This window comes from Panulirus ornatus, chromosome 66 (assembly GCF_036320965.1).
Source record: "Panulirus ornatus isolate Po-2019 chromosome 66, ASM3632096v1, whole genome shotgun sequence".
Taxonomy (NCBI): domain Eukaryota; kingdom Metazoa; phylum Arthropoda; class Malacostraca; order Decapoda; family Palinuridae; genus Panulirus; species Panulirus ornatus.
In genome coordinates, this window is record NC_092289.1 from 24,504,331 (window position 1) to 24,525,135 (window position 20,805).

The window sequence follows — 20,805 nt, forward strand, 5'->3', positions numbered from 1 at the left end:
ACATATATCTAATGACGTTTATGTTGCACCTAATCCCAGGAACACATTTAAAGTGACAATGGTGTTCATTCTAAGGTGCACGTGGCGGCAAGTATCTTAAAAGACTGTTGTGGGTGATACTGGCGTGAGAGCATCTTTGCTGCCGTAATGGGGTCTCCTCTGCCGAGCCTGGGGAGGGAAGGGGCATTCCAGACTATATTATGAGACTGTTTGCTCGCGACACCAGGACGCTGAGTGCCTTCTTTCTTAACCCGCCCGCCGAGTGCTTCCCTCACCCGCTCAGTGCCTCCTTTCTTCACCCACCCGTCTTGCTTCACTCACTCGTTGAGTTCCTTCTTGCTTCACACGGCCGCTCACTACTTCCTCGCCTCACCTGACAGACAGGAGGAGCCTCCATGGTTCACCTCGCCACATTGTACCTCCACCATCACTTTCTTGTCTTCCTGGCGTACGTGGGTGCACATATATGTCTGTAGTGTCTGGTTTCCCTTACTCAGCTCGGCCGCCGTTGCCACGCCAGGTGTCAAGTTCCTGACTCTCCCTGTTTTCCCAGGTGTTTCTGGTTCGTTTCCTCAAGTGTGACAATATTTTTCATTCCCAACGCTGCTGGATTGTATGTGCGTAATTCAGTGATTCGTGTGTTGTTCCCTCTGTCTCTTTTATGATCAGAAACTTTGGTCAGCAGAGATGGAGAAATGTATTGTGGATGTTCGTGATACATGTTCTGCTGATGATATCCTAACATGTATTCTTCATGCATGGACTATCAGATAGATGCTGCGTCTTTCATGTTTTTCTTCCTTTGCTTCTCAGAAGAGTAAACGTTTGTATCCTTCATATGACCTGTTCCTCTGGTGTTTTGCTACGGTGTACCTCATCCGTGATAGCGTCTCCCCCCCAGCACAGGTTGCCGTAGTGTGACATCTTTTCCTTCCGCTCAGTTATGTGCTACATCTTCATTACCTAGTGATGTACACGACTTGTGTACCAGCTCAGTTATGTGCTACATCTTCATTACCTAGTGATGCACACGACTTGTGTACCCGCTCAGTTATGTGCTACATCTTCATTACCTAGTGATGTTCACGACTTGTGTACCCGCTCAGTTATGTGCTACACTCTTCATTACCTATTGAGTACACGACTTGTGTACCCTCTTAGTAATGTGCTACGTCTTCATTACCTAGTGATGTACATGACTTGTGTACCCGCTCAGTAATGTGCTACGTCTTCATTACCTATTGAGTACACGACTTGTGTACCCTCTTAGTAATGTGCTACATCTTCATTACCTATTGAGTATACGACTTGTGTACCCGCTCAGTAATGTGCTACGTCTTCATTACCTAGTGAGTACACGACTTGTGTACCCTCTTAGTAATGTGCTACGTCTTCATTACCTAGTGATGTACACGACTTGTGTACCTAACACGTTCAGCCAAACCAATTACTTGAACGAGAGTTTGTGCAAGAAGCTTTTCCCAATCCCAAAATATTAACCTAACCTATATTAGATGAGTCTAGTTTAACCTACTTTGGATTAGTCTATCTTAGATTAGTTTAACGTAACTAAGATTAGTCTAACCGACCATAGATTTGTCTAACTTACCTTAGATTAGTCTAAATTTTTTTGAATTGGACATACTGTAAATTCCTCTCAAATACTTTAAATTTGGTTATCACGGATTAGTCTGAGTGTATTTCTTTAGTCACTTGAGGGATGGAGAAAATGTTATGCCAGCACCGGATCAGTGTAAGGTTGTGGCCTGCCACTGCAGCAGTGTGTGTTGTACAAAAGGTTTTTGAAGATTTCCCTTAGTGTGGAGTCCTTTGTCCTCCTCGCTGATGCAACCAGTAGATCGATCCCTGTCAACGTGTTTCCTCCTCTTCCTTCCACTTTGCCATCATCCAGCCTCTACATTGTGTCTCTTCCCTTCAGATTATCCTTCTCCGGTTGTGTCATTACCTGTTTGTATAGTACAGGGAGGAAGTTGTGCACTCTTGGTGATCCCATCTCTTGAACTCCCTAATGCTATCCACCATTTTAAAACTTATATTTACTCATAATATTTACATATTCCTCACTTGATGAATTTATGGTCAGACTATTGGTGTAGAATTTAACACAATTAAAGATGAAAGACAGTCACTTCCAGTGAGATTATCAAGAGTTCTCAACATATTTAAAGGCCATAAGGTTAGTAGATAGTTTCATTTGGAGCGTAGATGCCCAATTATTGACCCCTAATCCCAGATTATCGTAAAAGCCCCGTTACAGCAACAGCATTGTTGGCAGTACCTGTAGTTTGTTGTGGGGAGATTATGTTCAATGGTTATGGTTTCAGTTTGGTAACGAGCGTCGATGTTTAATCAGGCTGTGACCTGAGTTGAGGGGCTGAGAGAGATAAGATTTTATGTCAAACAGGTAAATTTCCCCGGGGGAAGGGGTCTGCGATTGTTGTCTCGTGGCAGCGTTCACGAAAACCATACATTATGGGGCTATTTCCAGTTGTAGTGACCCATCTGGATGGATGTCTGCCGCTTGAGGAGAAGGACTGGAAGGTTTCTTTACATTGATTTGGATGTGTTTGCCTGAGTAACCAGACCTCAGTAAGAAGATTAATTTCATTTATTCCGTGTGTGATACTAGGAAGATCCATCTCATGTTTAGGACCTTTGTTGTTTTGTAGCAGCCAGGAATGATTCTCATTGTTTCATTTTGTATTGTTTCAAGCTTTCCAAGCTTTTCGCAAGCGTTAGAGCAAGCGGAGGCGCAGCATAATCAATCATAGAACGGATGTAAGCGATGTACATCATGTTAACTGCTCTGACGTTGGCCCCAAACTGAGAGTTAGGGTCGCCTACAGCTTTGAGTGCCCTGAGCATCTTTCTACATGGGTGGTTGTCTTGTTTCTACAGTTGCAAGGGTTGGTTCAAACGCCTTGCTTTCACTCTTGCGTCCCTGAAATAGAACAGATGACTTTCTGTTGGGCAGGTAACCAGACATCCATCGCAGAAGCCAGCCCCTTCTGAGGGCCGTCATGGCTAGCATGTGGCGAGCAAGATTTGCTCTTTGAGAGGGTTGGCTGACCTCTGGCGGGTTTTGGAGGGTTGTGGCTGATCAAACCGGGTTTGGAGGGAGTGACTGGCCACTTCCGGGGTTTTGAGGGTAGTGACTAGCCATTTGCAGGGTTTGCAGAAGGGAGTTTGGCCATTGTCGGAGTTAGGAGGATGGTAGAAGGCCAGTGTGGTGATTTGAGTAAGGGAGTGGAGTTGTAAAGGATGAAAACGAGGTAGTTTTATTAAGGAGTGAGTAGACTGTTTTTGTCTGGAATTGGAGGTAGGAGAGTTTTGGCTTTGGACAGTTGTGGGTGTTGGAGGGCATGTGTTTCGTTGATGAAGATGATGCTGCCTGATGGGGGAGGCGAAATGGATGGAAGGAGGGAGAGGAGAGGAGAAAGCCGAGGATGGTTCAGCCACCGTGAAGCATGGATGACATAGAGTGTTGGGGTGGTGAACAGCATGAGAACTGTGCAACCATCCGGAACATCAGCTGCTGGAGGGCGAGAAGAGAAGGAGTTTGTCGGTCTCCTGGAGGTAAGGTTGGGGAGAGACTGGTAATGTAAGGGAAGGTGCCGAGGTGGAGAGAATGGTGCGCAGGGAGGATGTTGATGGAGTTGGCGATGGCTAGATATGGGGCAGGTAGCCTGCCTGTACACTGTGACGGTAATGGATTATATGATGTCGGTGGCCTACGGAGGCGCGTGCCACCACCGTGGGAGGGAGAGAAGTGGGGAGGGCTACCGGAGTAAGGGAGAAAGTTGTCAGTAATGTCTTTTCTCAGTGATGCTTCTGTAGCCCGTAGTCATCCTGTGGTTACTGCCTTAGGTGATAATGTGCTTCACATTGTACCACCAGCTCTCTTGTAAACTTAGACGCTTCCCATAAATCTGTCTCCGCTGTTCCTGCTCTTCAAATTTTTCTACGGCTTAGTGGACCTTCTTCTCGTATACATGCTGACTTATTCTCTAGAAGACCAGCTGAACTTTTATTTTTCGAATGACATTTAAAGAGTTATTCTAGGGATTAAGTTACATGGGAGAAAGTGTAGAGTATGTGTCCGGAGGTAATTATGGCGCAAGAGCAATCTTTTCTGGGATCCAGGCAAGAACAGATGTTGTATAGAGAGATGAGTTTCATCCCCCATACTGGCCTTGTGGCGATCACTGGGTCATCACACATGCCCACTCATGAACGTCACTATGTTGGATCACTTGACCTTGTGCGTATCGTTATTTACAATCGTTACATCATCAAGACCTGTTCACGAAGCAGGTGGGCACAACACCTGTTTGGAAGGACGTGTGGTAGCCATACTGGCGTCCACGTGAACAGAGACCTTTCCGTTAGCAATATGGTACCAAAGGTTTAGGGTTTTCCTTTATTCACGGGAACAAATTGTGTTGGTTTGCGATGAGTCGCAGATGTTGAATTGCACCTTGCGTCATGCTGACACCAACACCCACACCCCACGTCCACGCATAACCCTAACCCACGATTGCTCACATCACACGCACACCCGAGAGAACCAACGTCCACCTCCTGCCATACCACTTACAAACTCGTAGGTTTACAACCTTACAACCTCAGATGTATCCGTATATCACGTAATACGTGTACCTCAAAACCCCACTCTCGCTTCCTTACACATCCCCCAAACCTTCATGTTTAATGGTGTAAACCTGTAGTCGTGATCAGTGACGTCATAATAATTCACGTCACTTGGGTCATGTGCACTTTGCACCTTATCACTGACACACTCACGGTGAAGTTAGTGAGCTCAGAGATGATTCTTACCAAACATTACAAAATGTCATCCATGATGATATTCTCTCTCAGATTCTCGAGAAGTATCATAACTTATTGTAAATTGTACTTTTGTTATTTATCTCGAGACGTAATCCAGTCGTTGTTGTTCAACTGTTGCAAACCTCACTTACCATATGAATTGTGTTGCCCAAATCATGTTAACACTTTTCTCATTAAGTTACCAACAATGTATTTCAGTCATTGAGCCTTCCCGCCCCCTTCCAGTCCCTGGATCTTTGGAACACTTTGTATTGTCTTTTCCGACATCGTCCACAGGTCACTCGCCGGGGTGGGAGGCGCAGTGATATAACCGCTCTTGCGGCAAAAATAAAAATCAATCATGGCTTCGTAAATCCAAACCCACGCCCCTTTACAGCCCGCCTACGCCTTCCTCCCTCCTCACACTCACCCACACACAAGCTGCTGGGTGAAAATAGACTTTTCTGTCCGGTTTTCAGAGATAAGTTTGTTGTCCACCCTGGTTCATTTTGTTTTAACAAGGTGTTGCACTGTTGTTGTTGTTGTTGTTGTCGTTGTTGTTGTTGTTGTAATTTCCTCCTCGCTTTTTTCATATATTCACATTTTCTTCTTCCTTTTCTTCCTCCTATCATGTGGTCTGCCTCTGGTGTATTTGTATGTGCCTTACGAACTGTTCCTACCTGTCCGTCACAGTGACCACGCAACTGTTTGTCTGGCGGGGGAGACCAGGCTGGCAGGAGACGAGGTGAGGACTGACCAGGGAAGACTGAGGGAAAGGAAAGAGAAGAGGAAGGGAGGGAATGAGAGTGGAAGTAATGGAGAAGGAGTAAGAGAGGTGAAGGAAAGTGTAAGAAAGTGATAACAGTAAAAGGGAAAGTGAGAGTTGATAAGTATGGAAGGCAAAGGAAGCGAGCATTTCTTGATGTTAAAGGAAGTGTAAGATGTAGGTGTGAGCGGCTAGCCGATCTGCTGCTGCTGTAGTCTTGGTTCTCAACACACCAGTGAACCTTGTCATCCTCCACACCCGCCTGTAGTGCCAGTGCTCAACGTGCAGAACAGATGTTCTGTGTGTGCAAACCTTCTTAGCCCCATATTTCCATAAGGACTTCCAGTCATATATGTAGAACAACCAAGGTATATGTAAGTAATGATATTTCTATTTTTTATATATATTATTTTCATCGTCTTTTTATATCGAAGCTGCATTAAAGACAGCAAGAACTTTGGTTGATGTTAATGGTGTCTTTAGCGATGGTATATGCTACCGTTCCTGCCACCATAACAGAGCATTGGTCACTGGGTAAAGTTGTCTCATTATTAGCGTAACCCCTGGTACAACACTTGAACACAACCCAGCAACCCTTCAGCACAACCTCTAATCACGTCGGCACTACCTTTGAGGACAATAGTACGACCCTTGACCGCGACGTGACCTTTAACCTCATTCTTAGGAACAAGGTCATCGGCTCATCGTGGTTAAGGATGGTAATATCATGCTCGAATGTTTACTGTGCATCAGACTACTCGTCAGAAAGGCAAGCTTTCATGAACTGGGGATGTTTGTGTAAGGTTCCTGGTATTAAGATACTGGTCAGTGGATGATATTGTTAGCTCGCCCTCACATGTACATTTTTCTCCTTAACTTCTTGGACAAGACGGTACAACTCCTGGGTGTTGAGGACTGACCTTTGAACTAATCCTTGAGCGTTCGTAATGTTGTACTTAGTTATACGTAAGAAGGGTTCATGAGGCTAGCAGCAGCAGCCTGTACCTCTGCAAGATGTTTTACTCCTGCATAAAGGCATCTGGTTTCGTATGAGAACATTGTTTGCATAGGTTAAGGACGCCGTGGTGTGTAAGTGTGTGTTACTCCAATACGGTAACTGTCTCAGTAGCAGAGAAATGCGCACCTTTAGCAAGTGACCTTAGGTGTTGACGCCGTCTGGTTACGGTGGTCATCTCGACCCAACGGTATCTTTTGTTAGCCAGTTGGATATCAAGAACGGTTAGGAAGTGGGAAGATGAGGACGACGGGAAAAGGATATTGTGACGAAAGGCAAGTCGGGGAATAAAGGCAATTAGGAGACCAGAAAATAGAGATGGTTGTGAAGACATTTAACAAGGACAGTTAAGGAATCCGATGCCAGCGCCGGTGTGGAAACCGGAAATAAAGTTGTCAGGGAGCGAGAAGCTAGGGCAGGTGAGGCAGTCGGAAAGGTATTTATAATTTCAGGTTGCAATATTCTTGATATACGTTTCATTTTATTTTTTCAGTGTATCAGCGTCGAACGTATGAGAATATAATGACCATAACTGATAAGATATTTTCTATTTGTAATTCATATATTTATGTGTCCTTACACACTGTTATATTTCTCTCTTGTGTCTCCCCTGATGATGTGATTATTACACGAAAGTGCACTTGGGAACTTTTCGTGTTTCATTTTCCCCGTGGACTCATAGGAATATATATATATATATATATATATATATATATATATATATATATATATATATATATATATATATATATACGCCCATACACGCACATATACATACTTACACATACACAAGACATATGTATACACATGTACATATCCATACATGCTTGCCTTTATCCATTTCTTGGCGCTACCCCGCCCCATAGGAAACACCATCGCTATCCCCTGCTTTAGCGAGGTAGCGCCAGAAAGACAGACAAAAAATGGCCACATTCGTTTACTCTCAGTCTCTAGCTGTCATTTGTAATGCACGAAACCACAGCTCCCTATCTGCATCCAGACCCCACAGACCTTTCTATTGTTTACCCCACACGTTTCACATGTCCTGGTTCAGTCCATTGACAGCACGTCGACCCCGCTATACCACATCGTTCCAATTCACTCTCACCCTCATGTATGTTCAGGCCCCGATCGCTCAAAATATTTTTCACTCCATCTTTCCAACTCCAACAGCAAGGACTTGACCCCGGGATCCTTGCGTGGTAGTTGGTAACACTAATAGCTCGGCTATGATCGCATTATGTGTTCTATGAAAGTGCACGTTCATATACACTATATCCATGTGTGTATATATATATATATATATATATATATATATATATATATATATATATATATATATATATATATATATATGCTGCCCACGTCTTCCCTGCGTGTCGTAGAAGGTGACTAAGAGGGACGGGAGAGGTTGGCTGGAAACCCTCCCTTCCTGTATTTCTTTCCAAAAGAAGGAACAGAGGAAGGAGCCCAGTGAGAATTTTTCTTCAAGTGTTCATGGTATGTCAAGGTAATGTATTGGTGTTGTTAAAGTACTGGTGTTGTACACAGGTAATGTACTGGTGTTGGTCAGGTATGGGTGGTACATCAAGGTAATGTACTAATACTGGTCAGGTGCTTGTGGTAAAGGAAATCTGAACTCATCATTAATATGTTGCATTTCTCAGTAAAATGAAATTGGAATTTTTGGTTGCGTTTAGTTAGTGGAATATGGGGTGAATTTTACTGGAATTTTTATAGGACTTTTTGAAAGTTGTTGGATAGAACATTCTGACTGAGTTCCTTTGTATTTCATTTTGAAACTTGTCTTGAAATTTTGCCGAGAATTTCTGGTTTGAATATTAACAGACATAGCCAGTGTGAACAGTTGATCGCAACTTGGAATTTCCGTAGACATGTGGAGTTGGTTTTACCGCTTTATTTTTCTCTCTAGACTTTTAAAGAAAAATATCGGAGACGTTTGTGTCAGTGTGCTACAGATGACGTAATGACTGTGTTTAACTACCTCCACCAACAATGTTACCCCATGTGGCATCCTTTTCCTCTCCGCTTCTCCTCACTTAGTACTCCAGGACCACCTGACCTTCTCCCTAACATTTCTAAGGTCCTCCCTGGCTTTACCCATGATCACCGCCGTAAGTACCTCACACTACTAACAACTTTCCTACCTCGCCAGTATGACCATACAACCCCCTACCCCTCCACCAGCCCACCTCATCCTCGTAATTAGCACTCCCCTCCCCCATCCTCCCAGACCACGTTGCTCGAACTTTGCATGAGGCAGGCGGCCAGCCCCCCAGGGAACTTTGCATGAGGCAGGCGGCCAGCCCCCCAGGGAACTTTGCATGAGGCAGGCGGCCAGCCCCCAGGGAACTTTGCATGAGGCAGGCGGCCAGCCCCCCAGGGAACTTTGCATGAGGCAGGCGGCCAGCCCCCCAGGGAACTTTGCATGAGGCAGGCGGCCAGCCCCCAGGGAACTTTGCATGAGGCAGGCGGCCAGCCCCCCAGGGAACTTTGCATGAGGCAGGCGGCCAGCCCCCCAGGGAACTTTGCATGAGGCAGGCGGCCAGCCCCCCAGGGAACTTTGCATGAGGCAGGCGGCCAGCCCCCAGGGAACTTTGCATGAGGCAGGCGGCCAACCCCCCAGGGAACTTTGCATGAGGCGGCCAGCCCCCCAGGGAACTTTGCATGAGGCGGGCGGCCAGCCCCCCAGGGAAGAAACGTCAATAAAGTGCCGGGGAGGAAAACTTTAATTCACGTCGGCTGAGTTCAGAGGTAAGGTCGAAATTGATTTTAGTGCCAGAGTTGTGTAACTACGTCTGACCACAAGTTTTAAATTCCGTTTTGATGCTGGCGGCAATGGAACAATTTCCGAGAGAGAGAGAGAGAGAGAGAGAGAGAGAGAGAGAGAGAGAGAGAGAGAGAGAGAGAGACCCAACACCTACCCTTCCAGCAGCCTTTCCTCAGGGATCTCTTATGACCATAGTCGTACATATTGACTATTGACTCCAGTAGCTCCGCCCAGGGCCTGGTGCAGCAGCATCCAGCAGCCAACAAACGCACACATTTATCACTGGATTCTGGGCCGTACGATTTCCTCCCCTCAAGGTTCCTCCTCTTCCTCCTCCTCCTTCTCCTCTTCCTCCTCCTCTTCCTCCTGCTCCTCCTCGTCCTCTTTCTCCTCCTCCTTCTCCTCTTCCTCCTCCTCTTCCTCCTCCTCTTCCTCCTCCTCCTCCTCCTCCTCAGCATTTTCTGTTCTATGAAGCAACACTAATGGCGATAACATCATTGTCAGCTGATTCGATGTGAAAACTCAGTGATTGGGGGATTCGGAGAGGGAAAACTTAGTGATCAATTGAGTCGATGTGGGAGAACGTTGTCACTAGAGGTTGGGCGGGTAACCTAGTGATCAAGGATGAGGTAATGTTGGTGATTATTGGATGGGATGAGGGAGAACTGACTAGGGGACTGAGTGTGTGAACAACATGATTAGGTGATATTTTGTGAAGATCTGGTGATTTAGTGAGTACAAATTCAGTGTGTGTATTAGGTGTCAATATTTTTTGATCACGTGAATCATTGTGAAGATACGATTTATTCATTTGTATACTTTCGTGAACAGGTGATTTAAGAGGATAGCAACTGGGTTATTAGTTTGTGTGTTGTACGACTCCTTGTGTTAGTCATTCTATAACATTCTTTTTAGCAATGATTCGGTCGTACGAATTTGTTTTATTGGATCATCCGATGAGCAGGCTAGCAGTGATGATGTTGGTCATGCAGTGTAGCAGGCTAACTGTGATGTTGGTCATGCAGTGTAGCAGGCTAGCTGTGATGTTGTTGGTCATGCAGTGTAGCAGGCTAGCTGTGATGTTGGTCATGCAGTGTAGCAGGCTAGCTGTGATGTTGGTCATGCAGTGTAGCAGGCTAACTGTGATGTTGGTCATGCAATGTAGCAGGCCGGCAGTGATGTTGTTGGTCATGCAGTGTAGCAGGCTAGCTGTGATGTTGGTCATGCAGTGTAGCAGGCTAGCTGTGATGTTGGTCATGCAGTGTAGCAGGCTAGCTGTGATGTTGGTCATGCAGTGTAGCAGGCTAGCTGTGATGTTGGTCATGCAGTTTCAGGCTAGCTGTGATGTTGGTCATGCAGTGTAGCAGGCTAGCTGTGATGTTGGTCATGCAGTGTAGCAGGCTAGCTGTGATGTTGGTCATGCAGTGTAGCAGGCTAGCTGTGATGTTGGTCATGCAGTGTAGCAGGCTAGCTGTGATGATGTTGGTCATGCAGTGTAGCAGGCTAGCAGTGATGATGTTGATCATGCATTCTATACTGTATTCTGTATTGAAACTTCGTAATGAGGAAAGTGTGTTGTATGTAAACAATTAACAAATGATTTTAGAAGAAAAAATAAAGTGTTAGTTTGCTGCCTTGATTTGAGTTAGGTTTTTGAAAACGTGAACATATATTCTCTCTCTCTCTCTCTCTCTCTCTCTCTCTCTCTCTCTCTCTCTCTCTCTCTCTCTCTCTCTCTCTCTCTCTCTCTCTCTCGTGGTGGTGGTGGTGGAGCCGTCTGCCCGGCCCATCTCAGCCAGCCCGGAGCCATGATGGCTGGGAGAGCAATACAGAATACGGAATTGGCCTCCGTTAGAGGATGGTAATGCCTTCAATATTTTCTCTCTTTTCAAGAGTGCCGATGAGGAATGGGAGGAAGATTGGTCCTGAATAGGCTTAGGAATGAAAAGAAGAATTGCCAGTAATGGAAGGCGGGATATAGGAGGACTGAGTAAAGCCTGGCAACCATTGAAGTTGGTCTTGGTTCAGGATTGGTTACGGTGGACGAATGATGCTAAACTGGCATTTTTGAATAACATTAACAAGGATTTAACCAGGATTTCTGAGTGACTTTATTAGGGATTTATCTGGGTTTCTGAATGACGTTATTAGCGATTAAACCATGAATTAAACCATGAATTAAAACATGATTTTACGGTGATGTCACTCGTTTAGTCGAGTCTTCACGAGCGAGCGATGAGATGTTGACGCCAGGTTGAGCCTGGCTGCAGGAGGTATCCAGCGCCGCTCTCACAACACCACAGTAAAACATATGATAGTTCGTCACATACTTATCAAGTAGACCGCCACTCGCCTTACATGTTCTGGATTTTCATATATTTGTTCTTCACATTGTAAAAGTGAAAGCATGGTGTGTGTGTGTGTGTGTGTGTGTGTGTGTGTCCTCTGAGTCTAGGTCTGTTAACGTGTTTGTCTGGGTCAGGATCAGTGTGTACACGACTTACCTTTGAGATTGTAGTAGAGCGTCATCGCTCCAGAGGTGTTGGTGTCTGTTGATGAGGGAGGTGGGTGTGTGCAGGGAGGGGTCAGTGTTGATCAGGGAGGTGGGTGTGTGCAGCGAGGGGTCAAGTGTTGTGATGGACCGTGCCAGGCGGCTGGTGTAGGCAGGAATGTTCACAGGATTATAAACAAAGGTTTAGTACAGTGTATCACTGTATGTAGCAACTCTCGTAGTCGAGAAGGTGTAATTAGGGTGTAGACAGCAACAGATGTCGGCATATAAGTGTGTTTAGTAACATTTGCATGGTGGTTGGTGGAAGACAATACAAACAGTAACAAGCGCAGACAGTTTTAGCAGTGGACGCTGGAAGTGTCAGGTGCTGGCAGGATGAGTGAAGTAGACAATACGGGACAACACAAGACCAGACACACGGTCGAGAGGTGTTTATGAAAAAGATACGTGCGTGCACCAGGGAACACCTTTTAGATGACCTTTGCCGGAAGACATGAAAGGAATGGCTAAATACTAGATGATAACGCTGAGGTGAAGGCAGAGATGCGGGTGGCCGAACATGGAGCCAGGTACAACATTTACTGGCCTGCCAGCTAATACTGACATTACCTTGAAAGTCCAGAGAAATTTCTGAGCCAGAAATTGTTCAAAGGTCCTGTGCCGCCTCAAGCGACTCATTAACGTCTTAATTACCGAGACAACTTAAAAGAACTCCAACTATATTCATTAGTGAAGAGGCGAGAGTCTGTGCACGACCCCGACTGTGTCCAGTATGTGCACGACGTGTCCTACCTAGGGAAGGTGTAGTAACCATGGCAGGTGTTTGCTGATCAAGACAGATATATGCTAAGTAAGACAGGTATATAGTGCATCAGAACAAATATGTGTGTGTGTGTGGGGGGGGGGGGGGGGACAGGTGCATACGACAAAAATAGCTGCGCCAGCTTAAGCTGGTGTTTCTTAACGATGGTGGGTACTGAAGTAGGTGTGCCACCTACGGCAGCCAGAAAAGGTGCAGGTGAGCGGACAGGTGCCCCGGTCACCTGGATGAGCCGTGCAGGATTCACCTGGCGTTGTCCGGGTCCGCGGGTGCCACCGCCGGAAGCAGAGAGCGGAAGTGGAGGGGCGTGTCTCAAGGCTGCCTGGCCGTCCACCGCCCCGTCTGCCGACCGCACGTCACCAGCTGCATGGTGCTGCACGTCACCAGTTGTATGGTGCTGCACGTCACCAGCTGCATGGTGATGCACGTCACCAGTTGTATGATGCTGCACGTCACCAGTTGTATGATGCTGAACGTCACCAGCTGCATGGTGCTGCACGTCACCAGTTGTATGATGCTGAACGTCACCAGCTGCATGGTGCTGCACGTCACCAGCTGTATGGTGCTGCACGTCACCAGCTGCATGGTGCTGCACGTCACCAGTTGTATGATGCTGCACGTCACCAGCTGCATGGTGCTGCACGTCACCAGTTGTATGATACTGCACGTCACCAGTTGTATGATGCTACACGTCACCAGCTGCATGGTGCTGCACGTCACCAGCTGTATGATGCTGAACGTCACCAGCTGCATGGTGCTGCACGTCACCAGTTGTATGATGCTGCACGTCACCAGCTGTATGATGCTGCACGTCACCAGCTGCATGGTGCTGCACGTCACCAGCTGCATGGTGCTGCACGTCACCAGTTGTATGATGCTGCACGTCACCAGTTGTTTGATGCTGCACGTCACCAGTTGTATGATGCTGCACGTCACCAGCTGTATGATGCAGCACGTCACCAGCTGCATGGTGCTGCACGTCACCAGCTGTGTGATACTGAACGTCACCAGCTGCATGGTGCTGCACGTCACCAGTTGTATGATGCTGCACGTCACCAGCTGCATGGTGCTGCACGTCACCAGTTGTATGGTGCTGCACGTCACCAGCTGTATGGTGCTGCACGTCACCAGCTGCATGGTGCTGCACGTCACCAGTTGTATGATGCTGCACGTCACCAGTTGTATGATGCTGCACGTCACCAGCTGCATGGTGCTGCACGTCACCAGTTGTATGATGCTGCACGTTACCAGTTGTATGATGCTGCACGTCGCCAGTTGTATGATGCTGCACGTCACCAGCTGCATGGTGCTGCACGTCACCAGTTGTATGATGCTGCACGTCACCAGCTTCATGGTGCTGCACGTCACCAGTTATATGATGCTGCACGTCACCAGCTGTATGGTGCTGCACGTCACCAGTTGTATGATGCTGCACGTCACCAGCTGTATGGTGCTGCACATCACCAGTTGTATGATGCTGCACGTCACCAGCTGCATGATGCAGCTCGCTTATCCTTGCTACTTGTCATTAGCTGCACGCTGCTCCACTCTTTCGGGTGAGGCATTGTATGTGTGCCGTATACCTACTTACTTTGTATTGTGTATAGCTAGATGAATGGTGAGATAGTGGGACTGGGAGAGAAGGACCTCCCGTCGATGCTCACTCATGTACAACAGCGGAGGTGGACACTACACCCCAGCTGTTGGAAGAGCCAGGTACGTGTGGTCGCCTAGACGTTGACCTGTTGAAGATCCTCCCACTGGTCAGACCACCACACTCACTACCACACTACCATCACCACTACCACAATCATCACTATCACTGTGACCTCTACCTTCATGTATATAAAAGATTTACATATTCGCCATTTCCCGCATAAGTGAGGCAGCGTCAAGAGCACAGGACTGAGCCTTAGAGAGAAAATCTTCACTTGTCCCCCTTCTCTGTTCCTTCTTTTGGAAAACTAAAACGGGACGGGAGGATTTCCAGCCCCTCGGTCCCGCCCCTTTCAGTCGCTTTTTACGACTCGCAGAGAATACGTGGGAAGTACTCTTTCTCCCGTCCCCAGGGGTGTATATATATATATATATATATATATATATATATATATATATATATATATATATATATATATGTATATATATGTAATTATTCGTGTAATCTTAAAGGGATATATTTGCGATTGCACGCGTGGGCAGGTAAGGTACGCCATCTTCAGTTTGAGAACTCTTGATAATAATCAAGTATGCTTTTGTAGAAAATGTATGGTTGCTTCGTTACTTGGTGTGCGGATGTCTCGTTACTTGGTGTTGGGAAGGAAGGAAGGTGGTTGATATCTTCAATCCAATTACGTCCCTCAAGTGTGTGGGATCTCTCAGCATGACAGTCAAGTTTCCAGCAGGAAGAAATTAACCGAGTAAATAAACTCTTGAGAAACATTGACGTAAGATACAAGTAAGTACACATCAGCCTACTTAGGTAAATTGTAGAATATTTTATTTCATTAAAATAATGAAGTAATGTTATGTGTTTGGTTAACATCTCTGTGCCTGACTTGGTCATCATTGTCATCAGGGCGAGCCTCTGGTCCATTCGTAGTCGTTTAGCGAACCAAAAACTTAAAATTTTCATTTTCTTTGTTTCTCCATCAAAGACTGACTGCCTTCTGTGCTGTGGAGGAAGAGAACGGGCGGGGGTGAGTTCCACGCACGCCTGCGTCACACCCTGCGCTACGCCTTCCGTCACGCCCTGCACCACATTTGCGTCACGCCCTGCACCATATAACTAAGAACAGTTGTGCTAATTGTCTCGTTCCTTTAGCCCGCCGCAAGTGAGAATGTGGGGCGTGTGTGGGCTGTACAGGGCAGGGTCAGGGAGTGGTGCTGGCTCGGGCGGGAGGACTGATCCATGTAGTACTGGGTTTCAGGGAAGCGGGAAGCACTGGGCAGGGGGGGGGGGGAGGAGACTTCCTGAGGGCATCGTAGTGACCTGTTGAGGGGAGGGAGGAAGGACCCCTGTGTACCTGCCGAGACTCATCATGAGACATTTAGATCACCTCGTACTGACATCACAACAGGCAGGAAGTACCTGCTTAGGGTACGTACTCGCCTACCTACTTACCCATCTACCTACTAGTATATACGATGAGGTTTTGCTCTCAGGCAGGGACATCGCAGAGGAAGTACATACCTACCTAGGAGTACCTATGAAGAACGTTTGCTACTGAGCAAGTATAGAGCGTAGCGATCACCACAGGAATATTTAGAGTTCATTGAGAGTCGCTCAGATTAGGTGTCGAATGTTATATGTGAGACGAGGAGTGTGTGTGTTGTTATGGACCGAATGTCATCAACCTACTTGTATGAGAGAGAGAGAGAGAGAGAGAGAGAGAGAGAGAGATAGAGAGAGAGATAGATAGATAGATAGATAGAGAGAGAGAGAGAGAGAGAGAGAGAGAGAGAGAGAGAGAGAGAGAGAGAGAGAGAGAGAGAGAGAGAACAATTGGAAATGGAGTTGAGTAGAAATGAGAGTAAAGAAATAAATCAGATATGTGACAGTCGGGAAGGCTGGAGGGACGACTATGTACCTAACATTCATTTTTCACATTGATTATTCATGTCGTCCATCATCACGGGGCGCTCTTAATGCTGCACTCCAACACACCAATCGTCCCAAGCTGGACAGACATATGAAATATAATATCACTGAGTATTGTTAATTGTTAATGCTTCAGTTTTCTGTCTTCGTTTATCATTTATTCTAATTCACACCCATTTCAGCCGCCACCCACCCACCGTCCACTCTTACTGTATCATTACAGTTATGGTTTGTGATAATCATTACAGTTATGGTTTGTGATAATCATTACAGTTATGGTTTGTGATAATCCTTCATTCAACTCTTTTTCATCTTTCATTATCTGACTGTCGCCCACTATGCTAACCTCAGACTCATTCGCCTCCATTTGTACACAGACACTTGGATTCGAATCTCGGTTGTATACACAGAAACATTTTCATGAAATAGTGACGTGAGTTACTACGTACATGTATTGTCCGAATAACAATTGTTTATTGATTGATTGCCGTATACAAGATCAGTGCTAGGTACATGATAGAGGGGAGAATGATTGTGAGGATCGAAACGTGTTTAAAGGGGTGCGATATTTTTAATGTCTTGCAAAACCTCGTCCGGAAATATTTTCTCTTGTAAAACTTGTTTTATTCATCAGTCAACCTGTGAAAGTTGCTCGTCGAAGTCTTGATTAACTTCTCCCGTGCACAACCCTCACCATGTAATGCATTGTTTTCCTTATGAAATTTATTCAGGAGTACCAAGTCCTCCGTGTAGAGCAACAATCATTGCCCCTGAGCAAGATGGAAGGCTTCGTGAATATGTTTCCATGTTTGGTCGATCGCGCTCCTCTTATAAGTCATAACTTTACTCACTTGTTAGGTCGAAGTTTACATAAAGATCTTTACCTGCTTGTTAGTTCGAATTCCCTATGAAGACTGTCCCTTTTTCTCACTTTTTTGAGAAACCATATATACCATTTAAAGACTCATTTGCCTTCAAAGATCCTCCTTATCTGTTAGATCCAGGTTCTCATAAGGATTCACTCAACTTTATTATCTGTGAAGACCATGTGCACTCTGCATTATTGAAATCCCCGGAAAGCTTCCTCCTCTTGATAGCTCGGAGTCCATTCAGAAGACCCACCCTTCTTTGCTTTCTGAAATTACCTGTAAATTTGCGATCGAGATGGTAGCCATCTTACAGACTTTTGCACTTTTGCATCGTCGAGTATCTGAGAGATCCTTTATATTATGGTGTCCTGTCTCTCGTGTCAGCCCCCACTACCCTCAGCCTCAGGGTCCTGTCAGCCGTCCTAACGATCTCTGTTGGACGGAAATCCCCGTAATTCTGTCTCCTCACTCTAGTCGCTCTCAACATTGGAGATCCCTCCTTTACTAGCTCATATGTCCGGACCCTTAACGAATCTTACCCCTATGCACACCAGAACCCATAAAGACCCTGTCGACTTTGCTGTCTCGAAATCCCGGTAGGTACCTTCCTTTCGCTTGGTCAGAGTCAACTATAACGTCTTTGCTGGTGTAAGTCCTCGTAAAGAACCATCTCTTTTCCATGTCGTCAAATCCTCCTCACGGTTCATCCTTTCCGTTGCTAACTCACAAGTCCTCCTCAAGGTCCTTTCTCTAGTTGCTAACTGACAAGTCCCATAAAGGCCTTCTAATTCCCTGGTCTTTATGTAACCTTAGATAACCTTCCCTTTTTCTCGCTGTAAGTGTCTGGATAGATTGTCCCTTAGGTTGGCTTTCATTCCTAGTGAAGACTCTCCACCCTGTCCTTACTGGAAGCACTGCGGGAGCTTGACACACTCCTTTGTGCTGTACGCGGCCATAGTTTGCTTTACTTTGCCACCTCAGCTGGCCTTGTTAATTATACTTCGTGCCTCGGAAGCAAAGCTTGTGGGAAATTGGGCAGCTGTGTGCAGGAAACGAGGGCGGGAGTGGGGATGGCCTGGCATTATAGACTGAGGTGTAGAGTGAAAGGAGGGAAGTATGGGAGAATGAAGATGGTTTACAGTAAGGAAGAGGACGGGTGGGTATGCAAGATGATGAGACAATGGGGGACCGAGAGGAAAGGGTAGGATTGCATGAGATGGGAAACAAGAGGATGAGAAAAGGTACAGGGGGACGAGGAGAGCACAGAGGAAACAAGAAGAGAAACAGAGAGGAGATACAAAGGCACAAGTGACAGTGAAGATAGAGGAGATGATTAGGGATGCAAGTTAACATGAGGACAGAAGTACATGTACATGGGAAAGTTAGATGATAAGAACCATGATGCTGTGTGACGAGGCTGTCATGAAGGTTAGGAGAGGTACAGATGATACAAGGAGGATTTGGAAAGAACGCTACAGGAGGAGGAGGAGGAGGGCACAAGAAATATGTACCTCCTTCACAAACCACTCAGAGCTTCTCTAAACACACAGCAGCCATCTTTACTCTAGATCTCCCCTTTTGTTTCTACACTTCAGTTTCGCTGACCAAGCCCTACTTCCCACCCTATCGAACACTGATGTAATGGGGTCAGATTTAAAGGTGGGAAAACGTATCTACGGTATTTTGAAGTTACAAAAGATTCCTTTGTCTTTATACCACTTACACCTTCTCTTTTGCCAACCTCTGGGGGAAGGTTCTTGTGTAGTTTGATATGGAACATGTAGGTTCCTTTGATGGAAGTGAAAGGGATTTTTAAGTTCCTACGATTAAAGTTCATGAAACGGGAATCTTTCTCGTGATGTTGTGGTGTTAGCACGGGAGCAGTGGCAAAATGGTGGATGATCAAGAGAAATGTGATACTTCTTAGGTAGAAGGGGAGAATTATGGCAGTGGTTGAGTAGGGGAGCAAGAGAAGTATGGCAACATTAAGGCAGGGGATCAGGATAATCATGCCAGCTTTGGGTAAGGAGAGTAGCTAAAATGTGACAAAGTTCGGGTCTGGAATATATATATATATATATATATATATATATATATATATATATATATATATATATATATATATATATTTTTTTTTTTTTTTTTTTCATACTATTCGCCATTTCCCGCGATAGCGAGGTAGCGTTAAGAACAGAGGACTGGGCCTTTGAGGGAATACCCTCACCTGGCCCCCTTCTCTGTTCCTTCTTTTGGAAAAAAAAAAAAAACGAGAGGGGAGGATTTCCAGCCCCCCGCTCCCTTCCCTTTTAGTCGCCTTCTACGACACGCAGGGAATACGTGGGAAGTATTCTTTCTCCCCTATTCCCAGGGATATATATATATATATATATATATATATATATATATATATATATATATATATATATATATATATATATATATGAAACAACGCTTCGGCAGGTGAGTGAAAAGTATGGCATCGTTTGGATAGGGAAACAGACGAAATACTGCGATCCTCGGGTAAGAGTGGTAGTTGGAGGGGAGAGAAATATGGCAACGTTTGTGTCGGGAAAGTAAGGGAGGCAGAGCAGAGGCCGTGTGGGGCGGCCACGCAAGGCAACACCGTCTGGCATGGCCCGCAGCAGACGACGTTCAGATGATAACGTCTTAACTGGAAGTCTGAAATTTACTTGAGAGGTGATAACAGTTGTCAGTCGTGAGTACACTACTAGTGATGGTGGTGTGAGGGAGGTAACGGTAGGATGAGGGAGCTAATAGTAAGGTGAGGAAAGTAATAGTAGGGTAAGGGAGGTGATGGTAGGGTGAGGGAGTTAATGGTACAGTGAGTCTATGGTAGGAGGAGGGAAGTATTGGCAGGGTTAGGGAGGTAGTAGGAGGATGAAGGAGGTGATGGTGGGATGAAGGAGTTAACGCTAGTGGGAGGGAGGTAATGGGAGAGTGAGGGTGGTAATGGTAGAGTGAGGGAGCCATGGTAAGGTGATGGAAGTATCAGGTGGTGACTAAGGTGGTTATGGTTGTGATGGTGGTTGGAAATCGGGTTATGGTTGTGATGGTGGCAGTAGTTGTCTTCGTGGTTGTGGGTATGGTAGTGGCTGAAATACTAGGTGTCAGTTTGTGGTGGGAGGGATTGTGTGGTTGTGGTTGGCGCTACTGTGTTAGGAATCACTGCTAGGTTGGTTGGTTGTTTGGGCTATAGGCCTATCAACTGCCAGGGTCATTAAAGCTGTCATCGTAACTTACACCAACAGAAAAATCTAACACCTTCGGGTGTTGAAGATAATGCTAAGACCACACACACTCACTAAGAATGTGGCCCATGATCACGTGATGTGTGGCTGATTTTATTACATATAGCTAAGAGAGCAAGGCAACTGAATGCCATAATGAAGGCCATCTCTTTAATGCTTTATATATATATATATATATATATATATATATATATATATATATATATATATATATATATATATATATATATATTCCTATGAGTCCACGGGGAAAATAGTGATCTTTTCCAATATATATATATATATATATATATATATATATATATATATATATATAT

The 20,805-nt window shown here is 45.6% G+C and overlaps 1 protein-coding gene across 6 annotated transcripts in view; it reads left to right on the forward strand.

The window, feature by feature from the left end:
- LOC139746697 (guanine nucleotide exchange factor DBS-like) overlaps positions 1-20,805 on the forward strand; it is a 542,611-nt gene that overhangs the window by 24,426 nt on the left and 497,380 nt on the right. The gene's annotated exons all lie outside the window — the stretch shown is intronic.